This window comes from Lipotes vexillifer, unplaced genomic scaffold (genome assembly GCF_000442215.2).
Source record: "Lipotes vexillifer unplaced genomic scaffold, Lipotes_vexillifer_v1.1 scaffold1068, whole genome shotgun sequence".
Classification (NCBI taxonomy): domain Eukaryota; kingdom Metazoa; phylum Chordata; class Mammalia; order Artiodactyla; family Lipotidae; genus Lipotes; species Lipotes vexillifer.
The window spans coordinates 1,552,817-1,572,746 of record NW_006789049.1 but is presented as its reverse complement, the minus strand read 5'-3'; the positions used below and the strand labels follow the sequence as shown (position 1 = coordinate 1,572,746).

At 39.6% G+C, this 19,930-nt stretch overlaps 1 pseudogene; it reads right to left on the bottom strand.

Moving 5' to 3' along the window:
• Positions 1 to 1,453: 1,453 nt before the first annotated feature.
• LOC103085908 (nicotinamide phosphoribosyltransferase pseudogene) lies at positions 1,454 to 11,485 on the bottom strand (annotated as a pseudogene).
• Between the last annotated feature and the right edge of the window lie 8,445 nt (positions 11,486 to 19,930).

Genomic DNA, 19,930 nt, shown 5'->3' with positions numbered 1-19,930 from the left:
ACTCTACAAGGGGCATTGAGGTTAGTAATTCTATAGGGTATATCCTGACATAATTTTCAAACTGTATAATGACACAAACAGCTTTGTTAAGGCCATATTTTATTTGCTGATTAATGGACAAAAGGGAGTGTAATTTCATTTTCTTAAAAGTCTGCATTCCTAAAAATCATGAAAAGTTGGAAAGATTGTTAAATCATTAAAACTTTAAATATATCTTACACAGTCTTTACTTTTTTTTTTTGCGGTACGCGGGCCTCTCACTGTTGTGGCCTTTCCTGTTGCAGAGCACAGGCTCCGGACACGCAGGCTCAGTGGCCATGGCTCACGGGTCCAGCCGCTCCATGGCATGTGGGATCTTCCCGGACTGGGGCACGAACCCGTGTCTCCCGCATCGGCAAGCGGACTCTCAACCACTGCGCCACCAGGGAAGCCCTACATAATCTTGTTTATACAAAATTATAAGTTAAATATAAACATGAAGCAATCATGATAATTTTATGCAAATCTATTTTATGATCTTCAGTTACATATAAAATTTCTCAGTTCTGTTACTCGTGAAAAGATCAATACCAGACTGAATTACTATCTACTGGCTAAAGGCCCAAAAAGCTTATTTTAGCATTAATCTTTTACATGTTTAAATGTATTTCCTACTTTGAGATCACCTAAACATTGGGGAAAAAAAGAAAAAAAAAAAAGAAAGGGCAGTATATTCATAAACCAGCAAACAATTTCATTGAAATGTACCATAAAACACAAAGAACCACCATATGCCTGTATGAAAAACATGGTGCGTTACATATTCACACAGAGATCTGTGCATGCATGCGTGTGTATATACTCACACACTCATATCCAGTCATAAAACGAAGCCTATTGAGATTCTGCCATATCCAGCTGGAGATGTTCCATATCCAGTTTTGCATTTTTTCTTACTACATCAAATAAATAGATTTTTGTCATCATCCCATTCTTTTTTCTTTTTTTCTGCGGAACGCGGGCCTCTCACTGTTGTGGCCTCTCCCGCTGCAAAGCACAGGTTCGGGACGCACAGGCTCAGCAGCCATGGCTCATGGGCCCAGCCGCTCCGCGGCATGTGGGATCTTCCCGGACCGGCGCACGAGCCCGCATCCCCTGCATCGGCAGGCGGACTCTCAACCACTGCACCACCAGGGAAGCCCTGTCATCCCATTCTGGAACACTGTCTGGAGAAAATCATGACCTTATTCTTCAAAGTATTTTTCAAATGCAACAAAATTCCCTGCTGGTCTCCTATGTAAAGATAATCAGACCTACCTGGGCCTTTTGTTGGGATCAGCAACGAAGTCCTTAAAGACATTAATCCCAAGGCCAATAATTACAACATGACTGTACTTGACGGAAAAGTTCAAGAGATGCCTTGTTAATTGCTGTAGCAAAGCTTCCACCAGAACCAAAAGAAACATTTTCAACGCTACATTTTTGTTTTTTGCTTCACACCTTCCACAGTCTCTTTTAAGGTGTTACATCTGCAACATCCCCTTGACTAACTCTAAGGTAAGGGGGCAGCAACTTGCAGCTCATTGAGTTCTCAGTAGCAGGGAAATTCGTACCTAAAATATCATAGTCTTTAATACAGTATTAAGAACATTTCAAGAAACAGCTATGATTATTAGTGGTGCCTCTGCACACTTTGGAAACATTAAATGTCTTAGATCCTTACCCTCTATTATCTCTCACACATTATAAATGTTATAGTTATTGCAGACTACAGATCCAGGAGCTGATAAAAACTGTTTCTTTATGTTCAGAAACATCTTTTTTATGGTCTTCACCTCAAGCTTTTATAGTACTGTGTTCTGCCACTAGAATAGAATAGACTAGAACAGGATCTTTTGTTCCATAGCATTTTCTTTTTAAACAACTTTATTGGAGTATAATTACTTTACAATGCTTTGTTAGTTTCTGCTTTATAACAAAGTGAATCAGAGATACATATAAATATATCCCCATATCTCCTCCCTCTTGCCTCTCCCTCCCACCGTCCATATCACATCCCTCTAGGTGGACACAAAGCAATGAGCTGATCTCCCTGTGCTATGCAGCTGCTTCCCGCTAGCTGACTATTTTACATTTGGTGGTGTATATATGTACATGCCACTCTCCCACTTCATCCCAGCTTACCATTCCCCCTCCCCATGTCTTCAAGTCCATTCTCTACGTCTGTGTCCTTATTCCTGTCCTGCCCCTAGGTTCTTCAGAACCTTTTTTTTTTTTTTAGATTCAATATATATGTGTTAGCATACGGTATTTTTTTTTTCTTTCTGACTTAACTTCACTCTGTATGACAGTCTCTAGGTCCATTCACCTCAAAACAAATAACTCAATTTCGTTTCTTTTTATGGCTGAGTAATATGCCATTGTACATACATGCCACATCTTCTTTACCCATTCATCTGTCAGTGGACACTTAGGTTGTTTCCACGTCCTGGCTATTGTAAATAGAGCTGTAATGAACATTTTGGTACATGACTCTTTTTGAATTATGGTTTTCTCAGGGTATATGCCCAGTAGTGGGATTGCTGGGTCATATGGTAGTTCTATTTTTAGTTTTTTAAGGAATCTCCATACTGTTCTCCATAGTGGCTGTATCAATTTACATTCCCACCAACAGTGCAAGAGTGTTCCCTTTTCTCCACATCCTCTCCAGCATTTATTGTTTCTAGATTTTTTGATGATGGCCATTCTGACCGGTGTGAGATAATATCTCATTGTAGTTTTGATTTGCATTTCTCTAATGATTAGTGATGTTGAGCATTCTTTCATGTGTTTGTTGGCAATCTGTATATCTTCTTTGCAGAAATATCTATTTAGGTCATCTGCCCATTTTTGGATTGGGTTGTTTGTTGTTTTGTTATTGAGCTGCATGAGCTGCTTATAAATTTTGGAGATTAATCCTTTGTCAGTTGCTTCATTTGCAAATATTTTCTCCCATTATGAGGGTTGTCTTTTCGTCTTGTTTATGATTTCCTTTGCTGTGCAGAAGCTTTTAAGTTTCATGAGGTCCCATTTGTTTATTTTTGTTTTTATTTCCATTTCTCTTGGAGGTGGGTCAAAAAGGATCTTGCTGTGATTTATGTCATAGAGCGTTCTTGCTATGTTTTCCTCTAAGAGTGTGAGAGTGTCTGGCCTTAACATTTAGGTCTTTAATCCATTTTGAGTTTATTTTTGTGTATGGTGTTAGGGAGTGTTCTAATTTCATAGTTTTACATGTACCTGTCCAGTATTCCCAGCACCACTTATTGAAGAGGCTGTCTTTTCTCCACTGTACCTTCCTGCCTCCTTTATCAAAGATAAGGTGACCATATGTGCGTGGGTTTATCTCTGGGCTTTCTACCCTGATCCACTGATCAATATTTCTGTTTCTGTGCCAGTACAATACTTTCTTGATTACTGTAGCTTTGTAGTATAGTCTGAAGTCAGGGAGCCTGATTCCTATAGCTCCATTTTTCTTTCTCAAGATTGCTTTAGCTATGCAGGGTCTTTTGTGTTTCCATACAAATTGTGAAATTTTTTGTTGTAGTTCTGTGAAAAATGCCAGTGGTTTTTTGATAGGGATTGCATTGAATCTGTAGATTGCTTTGGGTAGTAGTCATTTTCACAGTGTTGATTCTTCCAATCCAAGAACATGGTATCATCTTTAGTTTCTTTCATCAGTGTCTTATAATTTTCTGCATACAGGTCTTTTGTCTCCTTAGGTAGGTTTATTCCTAGGTATTTTATTCTTTTTGTTGCAATGGTAACTAGGAATGTTCTCTTAATTTCCCTTTCAGATTTTTCATCATTAGTGTATAGGAATGCAAGAGATTTCTGTGCATTAATTTTGTATCCTGCTACTTTACCAAATTCATTGATTAGCTCTAGTAGTTTTCTGGTAGCATCTTTAGGATTCTCTATGTATAGTATCATGTCATCTGCAAACAGTGACAGCTGTACTTCTTCTTTTCCGATTTGGATTCCTTTTATTTCTTTTTCTTCTCTGATTGCTGTGGCTAAAACTTCCAAAACTATGTTGAATACTAGTGGTGAGAGTTGGCAACCTTGCCTTGTTCCTTATCTTAGTGAAATTGGTTACACTTTTTCACCATTGAGGATGATAATGGCTGTGGGTTTGTCATATATGGCCTTTATTATGTTGAGATAAGTTCCCTCTTTGCCTACTTCTGCAGGGTTTTTATCATAAATGGGTTTTGAATTTTGTCGAAAGCTTTCTCTGCATCTATTGAGATGATCATAGGTTTTTCTCCTTCAATTTGTTAATATGGTATATCATGTTGATTGGTTTGCATATATTGAAGAATCCTTGCATTCCTGGAATAAACCCCACTTGATCATGGTGAATGATCCTTTTTATGTGCTCTTGGGTTCTGTTTGCTAGTATTTTGTTGAGGATTTTTGCATCTATGTTCATCAGTGATATTGGCCTGTAGTTTTCTTTCTTTGTGTCATCTTTGTCTGGTTTTGGTATCAAAATGATGGTGGCCTCGTAGAATGAGTTCGGGAGTGTTCCTCCCTCTGCTATATTTTGGAAGAGTTTAAGAAGGATAGGTGTTAACTCTTCTGTAAATGTTTGATAGAATTCGCCTCTGAAGCCATCTGGTCCAGGGCTTCTGTTTGTTGGAAGACATTTAATCACAGTTTCAATTTCAGTGCTTGTGATTGGTCTGTTCACATTTTCTGTTTCTTCCTGGTTCAGTCTCGGAAGGTTGTGCATTTCTAAGAATTTGTCCCTTTCTTCCAGGTTGTCCATTTTATTGGCATAGAGTTGCTTGTAGTAATCTCTCATGATCCTTTGTATTTCTGCAGTATCAGTTGTTACTTCTCCTTTTTCATTTCTAATTCTATTGATTTGAGTCTTCTACCTTTTTTTCTTGATGAGTCTGGCTAACGGTTTATCAATTTAGTTTATCTTCTCAAAGAACCAGCTTTTAGTTTTATTGATCTTTGCTATCGTTTCCTTCCTTTCTTTTTCATTTGTTTGTGATCTGATCTTTATGATTTCTTTCCTGCTGCTAACTTTGGGTTTTTTATTAATCTTCTTTCTCTAATTGCTTTAGGTGCAAAGTTACGTTGTTTATGTGAGGTGTTTCCTGTTTCTTCAGGTAGGATTTATTGCTATAAACTTCCATCTTAGGACTGCTTTTGCTGCATCCCATAGGTTTTTGGGTCGTGGTGTGTCCATTGTCATTTGTTTCTAGGTATTTTTGATTTCCTCTTTGATTTCTTCAGTGATCACTTGGTTATTAAGTAGTGTATTGTTTAGCCTCCATGTGTTTTTATTTTTTACAGGTCTTTTCCTGTAATTGACATCTATTCTCATAGCGTTGTGGTCGGAAAAGATACTTGATACGATTTCAATTTTCTTAAATTTACCAATGCTTGATTTGTGACCCAACATATGATCTATCCTGGAGAATGTTTCATGAGCACTTGAGAAAACTGTGTATTCTGTTGTTTTGCATGGAATGTCCTATAAATACCAATTAATTCCATCTTATTTAGTGTATCATTTAAATCTTGTGTTTCCTTGTTTATTTTCATTTCGGATGACCTGTCCATTGGTGAAAGTGAGGTGTTAAAGTCCCCTACTGTTTGTGTTACTGTCGATTTCCCCTTTTATGGCTGTTAGTATTTGCCTTATGTATTGAGGTGCTCCTATGTTGGGTGCATAAATATTTCCAATTGTTATATCTTTTTGGATTGATCCCATGATCATTATGTAATGTCTTTCTTTATCTCTTGTAATAATCTGTATTTTAAAGTCTATTTTGTCTGATATGAGGATTGCTACACCAGCTTTCTTTTGATTCCCATTTGCGTGGAATATCTTTTTGCATCCCCTCACTTTCACTCTGTATGTGTCCCTAGGTCTGAAGTCGGTCTCTTGTAGACAGCATATATATGGGTCTTGTTTTTGTATCCATTCAGCCAGTCTGTGTCTTTTGGTGGGAGCATTTAAACCATTTTCATTTAAGATAATTATCGATATGTATGTTCCTATTCCCATTTTCTTAATTGTTTTGGGTTTGTTATTGTAGGTCTTTTCCTTCTCTTGTGTTTCTTGCCTAGAGAAGTTCCTTTAGCATTTGTTGTTAAGATGGTTTGGTGGTGCTGAACTCTCTCTTGTCTGTAAAAGTTTTAATTTCTCCATCAAATCTGAATGAGATCCTTGCTGGGTAGAGTAATCTTGGTTGTAGGTTTTTCTCCTTCATTGCTTTAAATATGTCCTGCCAGTCCCTTCTGGCTTGCAGAGTTTCTGCTGTCTGATTAGCTGTTAACCTTATGGGAATTTCCTTGTGTGTTATTTGTTGTTTTTCCCTTACTGCTTTTAATATGTTTTCTTTGTATTTAATTTTTGACAGTTTGATTAATATGTGTCTTGGCGTGTTTCTCCTTGGATTTATCCTGTATAGGACTCTCTGTGCTTCCTGGACTTGATTAGCTATTTCCTTTCCCATATTAGGGAAGTTTTCAACTATAATGTCTTCAAATATTTTCTCAGTCCCTTTCTTTTCTCTTCTTCTTCTGAGACCCCTATTATTCAAATATTGGTGCGTTTAATGTTGTCCCAGAGGTCTCTGAGACTGTCCTCAGTTCTTTTCATTCGTTTTTCTTTATTCTGCTCTGCAGTAGTTATTTCCACTATTTTATCTTCCAGGTCTCTTATCCATTTTTCTGCCTTAGTTATTCTGCTATTGATCCCTTCTAGAGTATTTTTGTTTTCATTTATTGTGTTGTTCATTGTTGCTTGTATCCTCTTTAGTTCTTCCAAGTCCTTGTTAAATGTTTTTTGCGTTTTCTGTATTCTGTTTCCAAGATTTTGGATTTTCTTTCCTCTCATTATTCTGAATTCTTTTTCAGGTAGACTGCCTATTTCCTCTTCATTTGTTAGGTCTGGTAGGTTTTTACCTTGCTCCTTCATCTGTTGTGTGTTTTTCTGTCTTCTCATTTTGCTTGTCTTACTGTGTTTGGGGTCTCCTTTTTGCATGCTGCAGGTTCATAGTTCCCCTTGTTTTTGGTGTCTGTACCCAGTGGCTAAGGTTGGTTCACTGGGTTGTGTAGGCTTCCTCATGAATGGGACTAGTGCCTGTGTTCTGGTGGATGAGGGTGGATCTTGTCTTTCTGGTGGGCAGGTCCACGTCTGGTGGTGTGTCTTGGGGTGTCTGTGCCTTATTATGATTTTAGGCAGCCTCTCTCCTAATGGGTTGTGTTGTGTTCCTGTCTTGCTAGTTGTTTGGCATAGGGTGTCCAGCACTGTAGCTTGCTGGTTGTTGTGTGAAGCAGGGTCTCGGTGTTGAGTGGTGATCTCCTTGAGATTTTCACCGTTTGATATTACATTGAGCTTGGAGGTCTCTTGTCTAACAGTGTCCTGATGTTGGCTCTCCCACCTCAGAGGCACAGCACTGCCTCCTGGCTGGAGCACCAAGAGCCTTTCATCCACACAGCTCAGAATAAAAGGGAGAAAAAATAAAAGGAAAGAAAGAAAGCGGATAAAATAAAATAAAGTTACTAAAATAAAAAATAATTATTAAGAAAAAAAATTTTTTGAGTAAAAAAGAAACACGGACGGACAGAACCCTAGGACAATAGTGAATGCAAAGCTATATAGATAAAATCTCACACAGAAGCATATACATACACACTTACGAGAAGAGGAAAAGGGGAAAAAGTAATATGTCTTTCTTCCAAAGTCCACCTCCTCTATTTGGGATGATTCATTGTGTATTCAGGTATTCCACAAATGCAGGGTACATCAAGTTGATTGTGGAGAGTTCATCCACTGCTCCTGAGGCTGCTGGGAGAGATTTCCCTTTCTCTTCTTTGTTCGCATGGCTCCTGAGGTTCAGCTTTGGATTTGGCCCTGCCTCTGCGTGTGGATCGCCTGAGGGCGTCTGTTCTTTGCTCAGACAGGATGGGGTTAAAGGAGCAGCTGATTCGGGGGCTCTGGCTTACTCAGGCTGTGGGGAGGGAGGAGTACAGGTGTGGGGCAAACCTGCGGTGGCAGAGGCCCCCTTGACGTTGCAGCAGCCTGAGGCGCGCTGTGCGTTTTCCCGGGGAAGTTGTCCCTGGATCACGGGACCCTGGCATTGGCGGGCTGCACACGCTCCTGGGAGGGGAGGTGTGGATAGTGACCTGTGTTTGCACACATGCTTCTTGGTGGTGGCAGCAGCAGCCTTAGCGTCTCATGCCTGTCTCTGGGGTCTGCGCTGATAGCCGCAGCTTGCGCCCATCTCTGGAGCTCCTTTAAGTGGCGCTCTTAATCCCCTTTCCTTGCGCACCAGGAAACAAAGGGGGAAGAAAGTCTCTTGCTTCTTCGGCAGTTCCAGACCTTTTCCCGGACTCTCTCCCGGGTAGCCGTGGTGCACTAAACCCTTCAGGCTGTGTTCACGCCGCCAACCCCAGTCCTCTCCCTGCGATCCGACCTCTGAAGCCTGTGCCTCAGCTCCCAGCCCCCACCCACCCCGGAGGGTGAGCAGACAAGCCTCTCGGGCTGGTGAGTGCTGGTCGGCACCGATTCTCTGTGCGGGAATCTCTCTGCTTTGACCTATGTACCCCTGTTGCTGTGGCTCCGAAGCTTCCCCCTTCTGCCACCCATAGTCTCTGCCCGCGAGGGGGCTTCCTAGTGTGTGGAAACCTTTCCTCCCTCACAGCTCCTTCCCACTGGTGCAGGTCCCATCCCTATTCTTTTGTCTCTGCTTTTTCTTTTTTCTTTTGCCCTTACCCAGGTGCGTGGGGAGTTTCTTGCCTTTTGGGAGGTCTGAGGTCTTCTGCCAGCGTTCACCAGGTGTTCTGTAGGAATTGTTCCACGTGTAGATGTATTTCTGATGTATCTGTGGGGAGGATGGTGATCTCCGCATCTTACTCTTCTGCCATCTTCCTCAACCTCAGCTGTTCCATTTGTTTTTGGTGTCTGCCCCCAGTGGCTACGTTTGGTTCAGTGGGTTGTGTTGGCTTCCTGGTGGAGGGGACTAGTGCCTGTGTTCTGGTCGATGAGGGCGGATCTTGGGTTTCTGGTGGGCAGGACCACATCCCATGGTGTGTTTTGGGGTGTCTGTGCCCTTATTATGATTTTAGGCAGCCTCTCTGCTAATGGGTGCGGTTGTGTTCCTGTCTTGGTTGTTGTTTGGCCTACAGTGTCCAGCACTGTAGCTTGCTGCTCATTGAGTGGAGGTGGGTCTTTTCGCTGAGATGGAGATCTTGGGAGAGTTTTTGCCATTTGATACTACATGGGGCCAGGCGGTTTCTGGTGGAGCAATGTCCTGAACTCAGCTGTCCCACCTCAGAGGCTCAGGCCTGACACCTGGCTGGTGCACCAAGCCCTTGTCAGCCACACAGCTGAGAATGAAAGGGAAAAAAAAGAAAGAAGAAGAAAAATAAAATGAAATAAAATAAAATAAATGTTATTAAAATTAAGAATATTTAAAATAAAAAAAGTAAAAAGTAATAGAAAAAAAAGGAAAGAAAGAAGAGAGCAACCAATCCAAAAAACAAATTCACCAGTGATACAAGCACTAAAAACTATACAAAAAAAAAAGAAAAGACGGACAGACAGAACCCTAGGTAATTGGTAAAAGCAAAGGTATACAGACAAAATCACACAAAGAACCATACACATACACACACAAAAGGTGAAAAATGAAAGAAAAAAAAGTAGATATATTTAAAAAAAGAAAGCAATGAAATCAATAAATGTACCAATGATAATAAGCTCTAAATACTAAACTAAGATAAACATAAAAGCAGAAACAAATTAGATGCAGAAAGCAAACCCCAAGTCTGCAGTTGCTCCCAAAGTCCACCACCTCAGTTTTGGGACGATTCCTTGTCTATTCAGTTATTCTAGAGATGCAGGGTACATCAGGTTGGTTGTGGAGATTTAATCCGCTGCTCCTGAGGCTGCTGGGAGAGATTTCCCTTTCTCTTCTTTGTTCGCTCAGCTCCTGGGGTTCAGCTTTGGATTTGGCCCCGCCTCTGCGTGTAGGTCACCCTCTGGGGTCTCTTCTTTGCCCAGGCAGGAGGGGGTTAAACGAGCAGTTCATTAGGGGTCTCTGGCTCACTCAGGCTGGGGGAAGGAGGGATACAGAATGCGGGGCGAGCCTGTGGTGGCAGAGGCCGACGTGATATTGCAACAGCCTGAGGTGTGCCTTGTGTTCTCCTGGGGAAGTTGTCCATGGATCACGGGACCCTGGCAGTGGTGGGCTGCACAGGCTCCCCGATGGGGAGGTGTTGATAGTGACCTGTGCTTGTACACAGGCTTCTTGGTGGCTGCAGCAGCAGCCTTAGCTGTTCATGCCCATCTCTGGTGTCTGTGCTGATAGCTGCGGCTCATGCCCATTTCTGGAGCTCATTTAGGTGGTGCTCTGAATCCCCTCTCCTCTAGCACTCTGAAACAATGTTCTGTGGTCTCTTCGGCAGTTCCAGACTTTTTCCTGGACTCCCTCCTGGCTAGCCGTTGCACACTAGCCCCCTTCAGGCTGTGTTCATGCAGCCAACCCCAGACCTCTCCCTGGAATCCGACCTCTGAAACCTGAGCCTCAACTCCCAGCCCCCCCGCCCGCCCCGGCGCGTGAGCAGACAAGCCCCTTGGGCTGGTGAGTGCTGTTTGGCACTGATCCTCTTTGTGGAAATCTCTCCGCTTTGCCCTCCGCACCCCCGTTGCTGCGCTCTCCCCCGCGGCCCCGAAGCTCCCCCCCCCGCCACCCTCCATCTCCTCCAGTGAAGGGGCTTCCTAGCGTGTGGAAACTTTTCCTCCTTCACAGCTCCCTCCCAGAGGTGCAGGTCCCATCCCTATTCTTTTGTCTCTGTGTTTCCTTTTTTCTTTCGTCCTACCCAGGTATGTGGGGAGTTTGTTGCTTTTTTGGGAAATCTGAGGTCTTCTGCCAGTATTCAGTAGGTGTTCTGTAGGAGTTGTTCCCCATGTAGATATAATTTTGATGTATTTGTGGGCAAGATAGTGATCTCCACATCTTACTCCCCCCCCATCTTGAAGGTCCCCCCTCCATAGTATTTGTAATTAAACCAATCCCTGCTACTCTATCTTTTCCTTTGAAATTAACAAAGTGAGCAGAGGCTCCAATGCCAGCAGTCTCTTATAAAGAGACTTCTCTGTAGCCAAAATCGTGTAACTTACATACAGGACCATCTAGGTTATTGGAAATTTCTAATAAATATTTGGCCAATATTTTCTTCTGCTCTCTAGCATTTGTGACCACTGTTATTGGATATTAGGACTGAACAAGAATAGTCTCAATCCAGTTTGTTAGCAAGTAACACTCTGAATCTGAGTTTTCTACTGTGAAGAGAAACTTCCTCTGAGAATGACAGAGCCTGCAGGAGCAGCTTTTATTTCTATTGGAAGATGTCCATCATATTTCTCAAGAACGTAGTTCTATCCCTTTTCATGAAAGACATCATCTGGAAAGTTCATTAATCTTTTATTCTGCATTGTCTGTTCTGCTATTCATCCTATCGAGTGAATTTTTTATTTAAGCTCTTGTAATTTTCATCTTTATAAGTTTGATTTGGGTCTTTTTTTTAATCTTCCATGCTTCTACTTAGCACATCCAGTCTTTCTTCCAATGTGCTAACTCTATGGAGTATCTGGAGTGCTGGCAACATTCTGTTTCTTAACCTGGCTGGGGGATACTTGGTGTTTGCTTTACATTATTTGGTAAATTTTGCATTGATGTTTTTCATACTTTTCTACATGTATATGATATTTCAAAATGAAAATTAGATGGTCCAAGGAATCATAGTAGCTCCACAGACATTCAAAATCCAACCGGTTACCACAAACTTCACCACTACTACCCTGATCCATGCCTCCATCATTCATAAACTTGTTAATAGCAAAACCCAACCCACCAGACTTCCTTCTTCTGCTCTTGTCTGCTATAATCTACTTTCAGCTCAATGGTTAATGTCTTTCTTTTAAAATACAAGTTCAGTGATGTCATCCTCTGCTCAAATCCCAGTCAGAGTCAAAGTCAAACTTTTTGTGGTTTACAAAGTCTTAGATGATCGGACATCCTCTTATCTCTCTGACTCCTTTCTTAACATTTGTTTCCTCTATGTTAGCCATCCATTCTTCTTAACTTACTGGGCATTCACCTGCTTCAGAAATATTGCACTTAAAATTTTCTCTGCCTACAACGCTCTTTGCACTGATACCCCCATGGCTCACTTCTTTATCTTCATCAAATCTACATTCAGATTGTATCTTCTCGGTTGGACTTTCCTGACCTTATTTAAGTCAATCACCTTTCACCAGTACCTCTGTTCCCTTCTCCCTTCCTTTCTTTCTTTCTCTCTTTTTTCTCTCTCTTTCTTTCTTTCTTTCATAGTACTCATCACCATCTGTCATACTTCATATTCACTTAAGCTTTGTCTGTCTTCCTCAGACTAAACATGAACTCTGCAAGAGAAATAATTTTTAACACTTTTTAAAAAAAATTCATTGCTTGAAGCTTTGGTGCCTCTATCAGTATCTCATACACATGAAGTATGTACTCAATAAATATTTATTGAATAAACACTCTTAAACCATTATTCTCTACTTTCGGGTAATTTTTCCTCCTTGAAATTAAAAAAAAAAGCCTCCATTGTTTATTTCAGTGGTGCATATGTAATGTGCAATGCTAGCTGTTTGTTGAATGAACGATTCTGTGGCTTGCTAGGGGCAGTGTAGTCCTGTTATCCTAATGGTTACAGGTGGGGTGTAGGAGTATGCACTCTGACAGTCTATTGGCTCTTTCTCTGATTGCATTCAGCATACATGAATATTCATTAACTGTTTATTTTGGGACCTAAGTATCAAACACCGATCTAGTAAACATGTTTGTATGGAAAACACTGGACAAGCCACTGCAGATTAAAATAAAGACCACGTTTTCTTCTAGGCTCCCAAAATATGCATGCAAAATGAAATGTGTCCCTGCATTCTACGGTGTGCTGCTAAACGTGCATTTGCATATGCAGAAGCCAGATTCTGCCAGCAGATCAGTTAATTGCCAATATAAAGCAGCCACTGAGGACATATTTACTTCTCTTTTAAAGGCCAGTACATTTGTGTGAGTCACAAATGACATGCATGCTGTTGGATTCGCAGGAATGGTTTCGGAGGTGGAAATGATTACCTTTTAGCTCAAATAGATTAGGGAGCTGTTGCTGTCAGTTCTAAAAGTCCCTGCTTTCTCAAATAGAAAATATCACTTGTTTTCCATGAAAATATGCTGCTGGTCAGAAGAAATCTACTTCTGTGCCTCAACCCTGGCATGTTTGGAATGGCAGCCCTCGCTCACCCATCTTTAATTAAACCTAGAAGAGTGTTGAAGGCCAGGGAAGGACCCACATGCTCTTGCCTGGCTGTGGTGCTGGCCTGTCTTGACTCTACTCCAGAGAGTGAAAGTCCCTCTGAAATACAGTGGCCGGCCCTGCAAACAGGACTTATGAGTAGACTGATCAATGCAGATCCTAACAGAGCTAATATTTCCCATATTGTGGGGGTCTGTTTAAAGTATTTGCAAAATGTTATAGTAGGCATCCGATCTAATATCACCACTTTACAGATGGGATAATACAGGCCCAGAAAGGTGAAGTAACTTGTCCAAAGTCACAGAACTTATTACTTGCAGGGTGGAATTAAGACCCAGGTCACCTGAATTCTGATACCACGGTCTTTCTACTGTATTATTCTCACAGTCATGAACCTCCTGTTAGCCACACTTGATCTCAAATACTGGCATTTTCGAAAAGTCACGCTTGGAGCAATTTAAAAATGTAGATCTTTGGGACCTGCTTTCCAGAGATTCTAATTTGGAAAGTGAATAAAAGAGCAAAGGAATTGTGTTTTAGCACATACCAGTTAAATCTGATAGAGACAGCATCAGGCCACAACTTGAGAAATTGTGGTATCTGTCAGGGATCATTAGGGAGAATGTATAGTATATAGATTAGCATCATCACTGCAGAGCCAAAAGACCTGTATGTATAATCTCGGCTTTGCCACTTACTAACAATGTACATTTGAATGAGTTCATTATTCAGCCCTCTCTGAGTGTCAGTTATCCTACCTGTGAAATGGGAACTCACTGGGCTATTGTGAGAGTTATACACATGTAATTGTGTCCATCTGTGTAGCACAGCATGTCTGGTACATAGTGCTTAATAAATGTTGGCTGTGGTTATTAATAAAGTGCTGGTCATATACTTTTAAATATTCCTTAAGCAGTGCATGGTATTATTGGTATTTTGAGAGAGCAACTAAGTCATTTCCCAATTTCATATATACATACATACATACATATATATATATATACACACACACACACACACACACATACGTACAAAAATATAATATGTATATGTAAATATATACATGCTATATATAACATACTGTGCATAAAACTATATTTTTTCTTTGGCTATACCCTAGTCTCCTTATTGCTTCTTTCTCAGTCCCACCAAATCTATAATAGAGAATGCCTGTCTGAGGGAACAGGTGTGATATCAATGAGATTATTCATCTATTCTTTAAAATGTTATTTTCCCTTTCCTTCCAATGGGCCTTAACTAAAATGGCCAATTGCATTCAACAAGCCTGGTGAGAACTCAAATTTCTGATTGAGAGGAAATATGTTTAAGTAATTGAGACCTTTCAGCATGCTTATTCCCACCTGGGCTAGAGGTCTTTCGGTCCAGTGAGCTTGTCAAGTGCAGTGAAAATATACTCAACCCAGGTTGTCATTTATATGTATAAGCTTACAGGCTGCTGAAAAAGTCTACCAAGAGATAAAATAAATAAGTGCCTCAAATCATCCAAAATGGTGACTTGAGTGGTAGTTTGTCATCAATTGTCTAAAATAACTTGATTGCAAAGATTCTGAGGATAGATAGTGGAAATAAACTCAAGTGTGACGTGACAGCTATGTCAAGAAAAATGGAGATGGCTGTCAGAGAATTCCAAGTGGCTTTTGGGCTATGTGAGTGCTTTAGAGAGCACAGATCATCTAGGAACCTCACACTCTGTGACTGACTTTAAGCTGTTGTCATTAAAATGTATTGAGAGTGGCAAACAGTTAGCTTGGCTACAGTGATACATCCTAATATTGAAAATGGCCCTAAACATCACGTTCTAGTTGGTGGTGGTAGTGGTAGTGATTCCAATGTTAGTAGTGGTGTGGAGGGTCGCTATTTTTTTTCTTCTAAAAATCTAGATAGTTAGCATAGCACACTGGATGAAAGTGGAAACTTAGAGTTGAATGAGACCAAGGTTTGAATCCAATTTGGTACTTCCTAGCTGTATGATGTTGGACAAGTTGTTTGGAATATTTAAATTTCAGTTTTCTCATCTATCACACAAGAACAAATCACTGACCTTAAAGGGTTGCTTATATAATTACATTAATTTATGTAAATATATGTGAACTATTTAATATGTAACCTAATTAGGTAAAGTACCTGAATCATAGAAGATCAATAAATGCTTTCTCCTTCATAGTAGCATTAGTGGTAATAAAAGTATTAGAAGGAATAGGGTGTTTTTGAATGATGTAGCCTAATTCTAGTTTAATCTGCTGTCTAAACCTAACATTTAGGTTGTTTGAATGACATCCTACTCAAAAATGAATTTCCCCAATGGAAATGAATAAATGATGAAAAACTCTAAGAAAAAGGAAGAGATTCAGAATAGTCCAAGTTATTTTAAACATATAATGAAGACAAACAGAATTAACATGCCAGAGCCTAGGCAATATAGGAATGTATCTTAGATCCGTATTTATTATTACACATTTAGGGTAGTAGGAGATAAAGCGTCCATCTGAATCTGATTAAAAACAAATAATATGATGAACATAGATGCAAAAATCCTCAACAAAATACTAGCAAACAGAATCCAACAGCACATTAAAAGGATCATACACCATGATCAAGTGGGGTTTATTCCAGGAATGCAAGGATTCTTCAATATACGCAAATCTATCAATGTGATTAACCATATTAACAAATTGAAGGAGAAAAACCATATGATCATCTCAATAGATGCAGAGAAAGCTTTTGACAAAATTCAACACCCATTTATGATAAAAACCCTGCAGAAAGTAGGTGTAGAGGGAACTTTCCTCAATATAATAAAGGCCGTATATGACAAGCCCACAGCCAACATCATCCTCAATGGCGAAAAACTGAAAGCATTTCCACTAAGGTCAGGAACAAGACAAGGTTGCCCACTCTCACCACTCTTATTCAACATAGTTTTGGAAGTTTTAGCCACAGCAATCAGAGAAGAAAAGGAAATAAAAGGAATCCAAATCGGAAAAGAAGAAGTAAAGCTGTCACTGTTTGCAGATGACATGATACTATACATAGAGAATCCTAAAGATGCTACCAGAAAACTACTAGAGCTAATCAATGAATTTGGTAAAGTAGCAGGATACAAAATTAATGCACAGAAATCTCTGGCATTCCTATATACTAACGATGAAAAATCTGAAAGTGAAATCAAGAAAACACTCCCATTTACCATTGCAACAAAAAGAATAAAATATCTAGGAATAAACCTACCTAAGGAGACAAAAGACCTGTATGCAGAAAATTATAAGACACTGATGAAAGAAATTAAAGATGATACAAACAGATGGAGAGATATACCATGTTCTTGGATTGGAAGAATCAACATTGTGAAAATGACTCTACTCCCCAAAGCAATCTATAGATTCAATGCAATCCCTATCAAACTACCACTGGCATTTTTCACAGAACTAGAACAAAAAATTTCACAATTTGTATGGAAACACAAAAGACCCCGAATAGCCAAAGCAATCTTGAGAACAAAAAATGGAGCTGGAGGAATCAGGCTGCCTGACTTCAGACTATACTACAAAGCTACAGTAATCAAGACAGTATGGTACTGGCACAAAAACAGAAAGATAGATCAATGGAATAGGATAGAAAGCCCAGAGATAAACCCATGCACATATGGTCACCTTATCTTTGATAAAGGTGGCAGGAATATACAGTGGAGAAAGGACAGCCCCTTCAATAAGTGGTGCTGGGAAAACTGGACAGGTACATGTAAAAGTATGAGATTAGATCACTCCCTAACACCATACACAAAAATAAGCTCAAAATGGATTAAAGACCTAAATGTAAGGCCAGAAACTATCAAACTCTTAGAGGAAAACATAGGCAGAACACTCTATGACATAAATCACAGCAAGATCCTTCTTGACCCATCTCCTAGAGTAATGGAGATAAAAACAAAAATAAACAAATGGGACCTAATGAAACTTCAAAGCTTTTGCACAGCAAAGGAAACCATAAACAAGACCAAAAGACAGCCCTCAGAATGGGAGAAAATATTTGCAAATGAATCAACTGACAAAGGATTAATCTCTAAAATTTACAGGCAGCTCATGCAGCTCAATAACAAAAAAATAAACAACCCAATCCAAAAATGGGCAGAAGACCTAAATAGACATTTCTCCAAAGAAGATATACAGACTGCCAACAAACACATGAAAGAATGCTCAACATCATTAATCATTAGAGAAATGCAAATCAAAACTACAATGAGATATCATCTCACACCAGTCAGAATGGCCATCATCAAAAAATCTAGAAACAATAAATGCTGGAGAGGGTGTGGAGAAAAGGGAACACTCTTGCACTGCTGGTGGGAATGTGAATTGGTTCAGCCACTATGGAGAACAGTATGGAGGTTCCTTAAAAAACTACAAATAGAACTACCATATGACCCAGCAATCCCACTACTAGGTATATACCCTGAGGAAACCAGAATTCAGAAAGAGTCATGTACCAAAATGTTCATTGCAGCTCTATTTACAATAGCCCGGAGATGGAAACAACCTAAGTGCCCGTCGTCGGATGAATGGATAAAGAAGATGTGGCACATATATACAATGGAATATTACTCAGCCATAAAAAGAAACGAAATTGAGCTATTTGTAATGAGGTGGATAGATCTAGAGTCTGTCATACAGAGTGAAGTAAGTCAGAAAGAGAAGGACAAATACCGTATGCTAACACATATATATGGAATTTAAGAAAAAAAAAATGTTATGAAGAACCTAGGGGTAAAACAGGAATAAAGACAGAGACCTACTGGAGAACAGACTTGAGGATATGGGGAGGGGGAAGGGTGAGGTGTGTTAGGGCGAGAGAGAGACATGGACATATATATACTAACAAACGTAAGGTAGATAGCCAGTGGGAAGCAGCCGCATGGCACAGGGAAACCGGCTCGGTTCTTTGTGGCTGTCTGGAGGGGTGGGATAGGGAGGGTGGGAGGGAGGGAGACAAAGAGGGAAGAGATATGGGAACATATATATATGTATAACTGACTCACTCTGTTATAAAGCAGAAACTAACACACCATTGTAAAGCAATTATACCCCAATAAAGATGTAAAAAAAAAAAAAAAAAAAAACAAATAATAAACTGCAAACATTTTTATCCATTGTTAAAAGTGTTAAATGCCAAGACCTTGAGCAGAGTTCTAAGATTACTAAATTACATCAACTTCTCCTTAGATTGGTAAAATGTGAAAAGGCACAGGTTGCCACAGGTAGGGTAAGCCTTCGGGAGTGAACTCACCTTCCTCTTGGGGGTCCTATTGTCCTGTGATGCAGCCTCATTTGTACCCATAAAACTTAGGTTTCTGGAAGGAGCCAATGAGCTTATTTAAACTGAAATGTAAATGACTATTATTGCTTTGTAAATTCTCTTCTCAAAGAAATATTTTTGCAGGTTTGAAGAGAAATAAATCCCTAGTTTTAGGATGCCAAATATTATCAAGTAGATGAGGGACAAAGGGATAGGCATCTCTTTGGTTACTGTAATCATATTTTTAAATTAGTTCTTTGCTATATCTATGGAAAAGTCACATTCATTGAGAAAAAATTGGAATATACCAAAAAGCCACAAAAATGAAAATGTAGTATCACCTGTATATTTAACACTCAGACTTAAGAATTGTCATATTAAGTATTCAGTGCATACAATTTCAAACTTTTTTTATAGTCATTTTCACATGCATGCACAGAAGTGGTATTCCATATATGTATTTACAAAGTGTTCTTATATAGTGACTATTTCCATTTCATTATATTTTGACATCCTGATTTTAATAGCTGCAAGTTATTTCATCATATAGATGGACCTTACCATTTTTAACCTGTGTTCTATGGTTCTAAGTTTTTGCTTCTCAGAGCCAAATAGAGATTAATATTCTTGTGGATTAAACGTTTCAGAGTTTCATGATCAATTTCTTAAAGTTCTAGAAATAAAATTGCTGGATCAAACTGTATGCAAATTTTGAGATATAATGATATATTAATAAAGTTACAGAGAGTTATTATCAAATTTAAAGAGAATCAGCACTTTCCCCTACTCTCACTATCACTGGTATCATTATTAAAAGCAATGGAGTCCACATACAGAATTGCAGCACATATTTCACTTAAATGTATGAACAACCCACCCCAAAGATGGGATATCATTGCTTACTCTTTTGAAAAATTATTCTAGTCCCCTATTTTGTTTCCAGCTATGCCCATTTCATAGCTCGAGTTAACAGCTATGAACATCTGAAAGCTTGATAAGAGAACCATAAGAGGGTGGTGAAGTAAGCATGCTTATATTTTCTCTCCACACTAACAAAGACATAATTTAACAATTTCTAAGGGCCAACGCAATGACACAACCCAGTGGGTTTCCTTTATAAAGGAAACAGCACATGTATGTATCTTTCTATTTTAACAGAGGCAATAAACACGTACAGATAATGTCGTGATGGTGCTAGAATTGGAATGATTCAAAGATAGTGCCTGTACCAAATGTCATTCTGTACAAAAAAATCCAATCATTGTCG